Genomic DNA, 9,453 nt, shown 5'->3' with positions numbered 1-9,453 from the left:
TACTATTTCATTTGCTTCCTACCTTCCCTGTACATTAAGAGCAATATGTCTGCTTTACTTATTTGACATAAATCTGTGCATTTTTCTTTTATTTCTGGCTAAAGGTTATGTTAGGTTACAGGAAATGCCTGTAATTGTAGAGTTAATCCTAAACAACGAAAGTGTTTTCACCATTTTGGCTCTGGCGGGGAAACCCCCTGATAATATAATATAAATAGCACTCACCGTGGCAGCTGTTCTGCTTTAAGTGCCTTCAATATATTTACACTATTATTAGCAGTAGTTTTACTTCTAATACATGATAATAACACTGCACTACATATTTACGTCCATTCAGCATAACTAACTTTATGCTCATGCTGCTGGGAAACTGTAACAGACATACGAAAACTATATTTACAGTAACCAATAAGGAAATACATTTAATATTAAAAGATGATTAATTTAACGTATGATGACATCTTTGTTTTTTAAGAGTCTCTGTATGTATAGAAATGGCTGATAAGCATTTCTCATGCTTTCTAGAGCATACAAATAAACAGCAGAGGATGAACATCCACCGTTCTCTCCTTAAAGCATCAGATTTTCACGGTTAAGGCTGCAGACAGTGGTCTCTTATCTGTTTATATTCGCAGATCTTGAGCAGCTCATAAGTTCTCAGAATATAGATTTGGCTCCCTGAAAGAGAAGAGAAAGCACAGCAGAGGGAAAGACTCCAGATTATAAAAAGTAGCACAGCTGCACTGAGGACGGATGTCTGGCAGGTGATTTTTGAAGTGACGTTTGAAGCTGAATCCAATAACGTGTTCTTTGATGTATATAATGCACAGTGATGTGATATAAAAAGCCATTCATGTTGCTGTGCTTCCTCATTTTGGAGTGCCAGATTTAAAGTGACAGGGACGGCATGTTTTCTGACAGCTATACAGTTTTTTTGTCAGATAAACGTTATTTAAAGTGTCACATTGGTTCTGTTCTGGTTTTTGTACTTTTGGCAGCCAATCACATGCTGTTATTTGCCTGTTGCCTGAGGGATTCGACTATATAAAGTGGCTGTGTATATAACATGTTTAATGTGACCTTTTAGTGCAGACTCTCTCCTCAGCTAATATACATGTACTTGCAGTATGAACAGGCATCAGATAAGGCAGTGCATATTTAACTTTCGATCACAGCCTCTGATATGATTTTATTTTCTCCAGGAGAGCTGAGCTGGCGCCCACCATGCCTTTCTGTTTGCTTACCTGAGAGGTTTGGGTGCAAACAGTGCAGCCATTTTAGCAGGGCTGAGGCCAAAGTCACCACAGACTGAAGTCTGGCCACCTAAGTGGCTAACCAGTGGTGCAGGTGAGGGTGAGGGGGCACAAAAAACTGCAGTTACATCCAGGAAGCACAAGTATTTTTTCTAGCTGAACTTTTTTTATTGGCTGTTGTTCCCATATATAAAAAATGCAGCATTTTCAACAATTCCATTTTTTATTGAAATTGGTTTTTATTAGATTTTTTTCCCAGTCAGACCTCATTAACTTGTATATGACTTCCTCATCGCAGCCTGCATAGACAAACAACCGAAAAACTGATTTTGGGTATACAGCTATAGAGTGCTGCAGGAATGAATCCAAAACCCCGGAAATGAGTTAGCACTTCTTCTACTTCTAGTTCCCTGTGGTAGGCCTGTGGTTTATACAGGCTTAAGACGTTTTCACATATTGTTCCACTGCAGCTATTCCTCAATTCAGACTGTTTAAAATGTGAAAATCTTCTGCAGCTCACACGGACCTTCAGTCACAGCTTCTGCTTTTGTGTGCTTTGGGTGCTCAGTTAGAGAAGAAAGCAATGTGTATGTATCTGTCCATTTACTACTGTCACAGATAGAAAATTAAATATTTCCTTAATGGTTTCACTGATTTATTTTAATCTTTTGATCATTTATTTGGTGAACTTGATACTCCATCAACAGCTTTAAGTCCTTTCTTAAGTTTAGCAATGACGATACATCTGAGTGAGACATTTTTAAACACCATTTCTTTGTTTCATTTGTTCTGTTTCTTTTTATAATGTAAAGATTTCATGAAAACAAACATATTTTATTTTGAAGCAAAGGTCTCATCACCAACTTGCAAACCACGGGTGTCAAATGTAAGATTTTCGAAGTTGGTTTTTTTTTATAGCTTTTTTTTTTAAAGCACCAAAGTATCTAAGTAATAGATAAACAAAGAAATGATGGTAAAGTTCCTCTTTTTTCACTATCTGCAATAGATTTGTTTTTTATTATATGAAGATATTTGAGGAATTCAATGGTTAAACTTCTTTATACTGACAGAAAGAGGAGTTTCACTGGTCTGACCCACTTAAGGTCAAAGTGAGTTGCATGTGGCTAACAATGTAAAATTAGTTTTACATCCCTGTTATAAACCTTTCAGTTCACTCTCCATTTGATTGACCCTAGTAGTGCATTCTATCCTGTCAGTTTATCCTATAAGATTTTAAAAGTTCAAAAGATGTGACTTTTAAATTGGTGTCACTCAAAACACCGAAGATCTAAGACAAACCCAACCTCAGGGAGTCAGAAGCCTGGATAAAGTGCAGGGTTGTGCCGGGAAGGGCGTGCAGGCTAAAATCTGTGACAATTTCCACATGCTGTGGGGACATCTCAGGGAAAAAAGAAGTAGCAAGAATTTCACTCAACTAAAAAAAACAAAAAACAGTAAATTATAGTAATTGGCCTCTTACGGTCCACCAGGGGGCTGTGGACCATACATTGGGAATCACTGCTCTGCAACATAAGCATGTAAAATACTCCAGCTGTGAATTCTGATGCTAGAGGGTGTTTATCAAAAAGTGGCTAGACCTCAGGAGCTGTCGGGGACCTTTAGTGCTGATGATGTTAAAGTCATTTCACCCCTGTGTATTTCATTTACAGCCTGACATTAGCATTTTGGTTCTTGCCATTGATTTACATTTCAATTTGGCGTCGGTTTGTGAAGATAACGTGTAAGCATCACAAACTCTTTGTTTTCTGCAATAATCCAGAAGTCTGTGGAAAAACCGGTTGCTTGTCGAGGAAATCAGGGTGATGTTAGCTTCCATGTTGGACTCCTGCAGGATCCACCCAGGAAAACAAAAATTAGAAACATCAGTTTTTCTGCCACCCTGGTGCTCACACCCTGGCCACACCTGCAAAATATTGTCTTGTCTTGCCACTTCATTTTAGAGCCTTATATCACTTAGGAAGTACCAACAGTTTGAATGTGTATTTTTAAACATTTCAAGCAGTTTATTAATGTATCTGCGGTATTTTTAGAATTTTAAGGGCTCCAAAAGTGATCTGAGTGACTGATCAGTTAGTCTAGACTCAAACAAACAGTTGGTATGATGAAGTTATTCGAGCAATCACGGTCCCCAGAGGATGGAGCCTATCTATTTTTCTGAGCCCTGCCCTCTCCTCTCTCAGCTTCCCAAACATTTCGGACTTCTCCCACTTGAGACAAAGAGACTGGATGTACAAAGAGATGAACAAATGAAAACAATTACCAAGACAAACCAGGAAGACAAAGGCACAAACACGGAGACAAGTTAGCGGGAGCTAGAACAATAATAAAAAAAAGCCAAACAATATCACAAAACTGAAGCTCATCAATAGAATAACCAAAAAAAATTAAAAGCTGGAACCAAAAATCGAATAAAATGATAAAACCTTGGTGGCACAGACACCTGATGTGTTTGTCAGTCTGTTTGTCCTTCACTCGAGAGGTTAGATGCTGCCTTTGTTTGTCACACACACGTAATTACTCTGGGTGTGTCGCATTATTGGGAGTACATATCTAGATATTTCCTTTGTTTGATCATCGACAGCTATATTTGGACATGTCCTTGGTCGCTCGATGTGTTTCTCCCTATATGACAAAGAACCACATGAAAAAGCCAGAAGACGCCCGGCTGGTCACGATCCAGGGCCCGAATGGATCAGATGAGTTGCTCTTACTGCATATCTTCCTCATTACGCTGGCTAAATATGGATTTCATGACAGGCTCATCATCGGATGACTTATGGCTGCAAATATCATTTGATGGGCTGAATGCCGAGAACAGCGTTTCCATGTTGCTCAAGCAGAATGTGCCTTTATTCAAACAAACAAATTAAGGAGTTATTACCACGCTCACAGTCATAAACTGGAGTCATGGAAGTTATAAAGGACAGGCCTAAAATTAGATTGTGACTAAAGTAAACAGAATTACCTTTAAACAACAGCCCCTGGGAGCACTGGCATATTGTCGTTTGAACTCATTAAACACAGACTTAACTGGGAATTACATGTATAATCAGCTTTGCTGCTTTGAGGTTGTACTTTTATGGACTTTGTTGATCACTGTACTCTGACTGATGCGGTGGCCCTGAGGTCCAAAACGACAGCAACAGTAAAAACGTTTCAATTTAAGGACAAGGTAGAGGCAACATTTCTTGTTTTTGGGTGGAGGCAACGTGGCGGCAGGTCAATTTCACTTCCTGCCTAGAAGGCGCAAGAGAGCAAGTATGTCACGAGTCTCCGCCTTCACTCTCTGAGGTGTCAAAAGAGAAGCGCAGGGGACTCCCTGATGCAGAAATATTATGCGGAGACTATAAATAAGCTGATGACTATCAGCTCATCTCTTATTAACACACAGAACAAATGCTTCTGTTTATTGCAGAGAAACGCGTTCTAGAGAAGATGAATAAACTTTTAGATAAATGAAGTATGAAAAAGTTGAAAGTTTAAATAAGTGTCAGGATTCAGGAGAAAGAAAGAGGCCTGTTACACAACAAAAAGCCAGTCTCTGATTGGCTCATTTAAAAAAAACACAAACATCTAAAACAGAAAGTGTGGGCCATACTGGAACATTTCTACATGTATTTATATAAAGAGAAATTCACTTTCTAATAAAGTTTGAAAGAGATTTATGATTAAATATTAAGAAAGCAGAAGTCTTAAAACAAAAGCACACTCTTGGGTTACATGTTATTCTTATTATATTTGACCTTATGTGCAGTTTATATGCTGTCGCTGACAGGAAAATGGGTAAAATGGAGTAATGGCCTTCAGCTGGCAAAAAGAAAGCTTTAAGAAAAAAAGTAGAAGTGGAACAGAAAACTCAAAAATGAACACAATGAAATCAGTGAAAACAAAAAGGAGGAAATGCTGAGTCGTGATCAGCATTTATGTGGCCCACATAAACTCTGACTTTCATTTCAAACTGTCTTTGGGAATATCTGATCCAAAGAAAACCGAATCCACTAAAGTTAAAGGGACCTTTATTGTCATTCAGGACGTACAACCCGGAGGCAGTCATTCTAGCTCATTGTGCAGTAAAGACAAAGGACAGACAATATGCAAATATTTAGCTAACATTAAAAAAGAAAAAGAATAAAAGTTATATAATAATCTAATCCGTAACCCTGAACTCCAGATTACTTACCTGTTCCTCTCTGGTTTGCAGAAAAACTGTCATTTCCCTGGTGGGAGAGAGAGAGAGGTCGAAGAGAGATTGGAGCTCATCGATAGACTTTTTTTTCTCCAAAGGACCTTGTAAATAGAGATTGGAGATTTGTGGCTTCATCCGCATTTTGTAAATAGTTAACTTCCAGGAGCACTGTAAATAAACTGACTGAATCTGAGTACCACGTTTTGAATCCAGTCTGCTTCATTGGTTATGAGAGATGCTTTGAAAAAGGCAAAGATATGACCACACACACACTTGACTCCAGAATGAGAGGTGGGGAGAAAAAAAAAGAGTGCCTTCTTCATGTGGCCTCAGCTCAAAAACAGTGCATAGGGAGCTTCCTGGAACAGGTTTTCATGCCGAGCAGCTGCATCCAAGCCTTGCATGACTAAACGCAATGCAAAGCTCGCCGCTGCTGGACTATAGAGCTGTGGAGACATCTCTGCTTCTCTGTCTGTCAATCCAGTGGGCGAGTCTGGGTTTGGTGGTTGCCATGAGAACGGTACTTGTTCGACTCCATTGTCCTAAGTGTAAAGTTTGGTGGAGGGGGGATTATGGTGTGAAAGGAACACCTCAACATGATATGACACCTTTGGGATGAATTTGAGAACACACTCCTAAACTTTGTCTGTGAAGGTTCTCAGTCATCCAGGTCATCGTTGTGGAAAGCCTTCACAGGAGATTTGAAGCTGTAATAGCTGCAAAGGGTGGGCCAACATCATATTAAACTCTATGGATTAAGAATGGGATGTTACTTTCACCTCCTGCATCCTTCAGCAGATTTCCAGATGACAACGAGGCACAAAGTAGAGAAATGAAAAGTGAAAAAGAATGAGACACAGGTGGGAACAATCAGAGAAACAGATGGTAGACACAGACAACGAGGCCAAAACACTGAAAGCAAAACACCAAATAACAGAAAGACATCGCAGAGAGAGGAAGGGAAAAAAAAGAATATAGAAACACGAGAATGGATATCAAAACAGGAACCGAAACTACAACATAAAAAAATAAATTAAAAAAAAATCCCAGGACGTGACAACGAGAGAAAGCTTCTAAGATCTGTGTACAACACAGTGTGAAAAAGGAAGTGAAAATGGTACATTCTAGACTTGTGTTAATTCTTGTGGCTTGTGGGATGTGCTTGGCAGACACTTCAGACTGTTGTGATAAGCAGGTTACAGTTTCCCACAACTGAGCAACAGCAAGAATAAGCTATTGGTACTTGCAGACAAGTATGCAGCTTAAATGTTACGCAGATTTCTAGACACAAAACAGTAAAGCCCAGTAAGTGATAATGTGAAAATTAGTCAAAAATGATCTCAGATCTGTGCAAATCTAAATCAACATTTCACTTTGAGCAACAAAAATAAAATCAAGCATATCAAAATAAAAAATAAATATAAGCCAAACATGTAGTTTATATCACAGCTTTATAACTTTTAACCCATTTGTTTCCGATCTACTTTAGTATCTAAAAATAGTTAAACAAAGGTAAAAACTATTGTGGGTGGTGCCAGAGGGTAGAAGAGTTACAGGAGACGTGCACAGGATCCAGGAAAAAGACTTTCCAAACAGGCAAGTAGAATAACACAGAAACTACAGATAAGTAGGCAAGGACTTCCTAAACAGATTCTAGGCAATGTGGTCTGATTGTCACCATATCGATGGGGACAGTCTCACAGAGAACTGTGGCACCACTTGTCCTTGATATACTCACAGCCTGAGTCTGTGGCAAACAGGTGTGTGAAGGATGACTCACATTGAAGAACTCCGCCCCAGGTTGGAGATTACACAAAGTGCCAGCCCAGCAACTCCGCCTCAGAAATAATTATTAGGGAAGGGTAGAAAAGGGGAGAGAGAAAAGACAAACCAAACCAAACCAATCCTGCTGAACCACATCCATCCATCCATAGATCTGTCTGTCTATCTATCTTCCAACCAACCATTCATCAATATATCCAACCAAACCTCCAATCAACCAATCATCCAACCATCCATCCATTCACATTTCCCTTCCTGAGTAGAAGCTTAGAGGCTAGACTAGACACAACCTCACTAATAACCACCCTTTCTTTGCTCTACTAATGACATGTTTCTATCTTTCAGCTCAATTCTTCTGACAGTTTTGTTGCTTTGGATCCGCCTGATGATGCTTTTTGGATAAATTTGATCTTGGTCCCTCGGAGTGCTGTCTCATTAGAAACTTTCAGTCTGTTTTCCACTATCACAGTGCTGCTTAATAAGCATTGTCCTGCTGGAAGAAGGCTCAGCCAGATCTATAGCTGCTAAACAATGGCTGCAAGCTGATTCAACTGAACAAACCTCTGATGGGCAGATCAAATATCTGAATCCCACTTCACTGGAAGGATACAACTCAGGGAAACCTGACCCCTTAAACAAAGGAGCTAATGTAGTTAGCACTACTAATCTGCTTCAGTTTGACAGTTGGTCTATAAATAGTGCACATCCTTCAATATTCATTCCTTATTTTACATGTCAGGATGTTACTAAATAACTTCCTCAGACTTTATGGTTACTTCCTTTTTGTGCATTTTCAGATCTCTGAATCTCAATGTGTATTTTCTCTCCTCTTATCAATTTTTTAAAAAAAAATCTTTGTTAACACTTTCATTTGTGTCTTTTTTTGCGTGTGCATTTTGTCGCATTATTATTTAGCCTCGTCATTTTTGTAAGACTACTTTGTTTCTCTTAGCTGGTTTTTGGCTCCCCCTTCAGGATAAACCAGTAAAGAGCTTAGGTCACTCTGCGAAAGACACTGATCAGGTGTACCTATTGTGTTTCCCTGTGGCTAAAGCTGCTGTCTTTGTCCCAGCTGCTTCCTGTTAATGAATTCAATTTATCTTCACATAAGGAGCTGCTTCTATCACCAAGCTTCTCCCCCTGCTGTGAGAGGAGGAAATGTCCCCCAAACACAAAGACTTCAGACAGGCGTCGATAGGAAATGCGTGCACAATTATAAAGCAGGGCTTAGGCACATTTCACGTCTTTGTTAGTAAGTAGTCTGATAAAATACCTAAAAATAATCATGTCACTGTGCAGGTCCACATGTTTGCTTTGTGCTAGGTCTGGACAAGTATTTATCAGATTTAGAAAGATTACACATAATCTGAAGTATGGACTTTGGAGTATAAAAACAAGTATAAACAGATAGATACTTTTATCAAGGGAATTAATCAGGCTCAAGGACTCTGAAATGATCACATTCATGCCAGTAGTTGGAAAGCTGCTGCCACAATGGTGGCATCTTATAGGGTTTTATAAGTCCTTGCAGCTTTTTCAGCAGTACGTAATTCTGCAAAGATATTTATTTATGTGGAATCTTTAAATTTATTAATTATTGCTAATTTTAGCAAATGACAATAATAATAGATTTAGATATGCTGTTCCTGTATCAGACAATTGGCTGAATGGTAAACACATTCTGAATTTCATTCTGAGTTTAATGGCAGCATCACATTTCAAAAAAGTTAGAACATGGCCATGTTTACCACTGTGTGGCATCCAGTCTTCTTTTAACAACACTCTGTAAACATCTGGGAACTGAGCTGCTGGACTTTTAAGGGGAAAATAGTCTCAGTCTTGTCTGATAGAGGATTCTAGCAGCTCATTCTACTCTTATACTAAAAAAACAAGCTGTTGTAATAACTAAAATATGAAATATGCAAGGCCTTCCCTGAAAAAGATGTCATCTGGATGTATGTTGCTCTGAAACCTTTCCAGATGTGCAAGCTGCTAATTGCATGGGAACTAATGCACCTCCATACCATCACAGATGCAGGCTTTTGAACTGAGCGCTGATATCAAGCTGGATGGTCCCTCTCCTCTTTAAGGACGTCAGATTTCAAGTTGTCTAACCCCAGAACAGATTTCCACGTTGCTCATTTTAAATGAGCTTTGGCCCAGAGAGAGTTTCTGGATCATATTCACATATGGCTCCTTCTTTGCATCATA

The sequence above is a fragment of the Diplotaxodon limnothrissa genome, linkage group LG20 (genome assembly GCF_057381915.1).
Source record: "Diplotaxodon limnothrissa isolate DT_005_m linkage group LG20, D_limnothrissa_male_GT1.1, whole genome shotgun sequence".
Lineage (NCBI taxonomy): Eukaryota > Metazoa > Chordata > Actinopteri > Cichliformes > Cichlidae > Diplotaxodon > Diplotaxodon limnothrissa.
The sequence above is the reverse complement of the archived record's forward strand: the minus strand, read 5'-3'. Positions refer to the sequence as shown.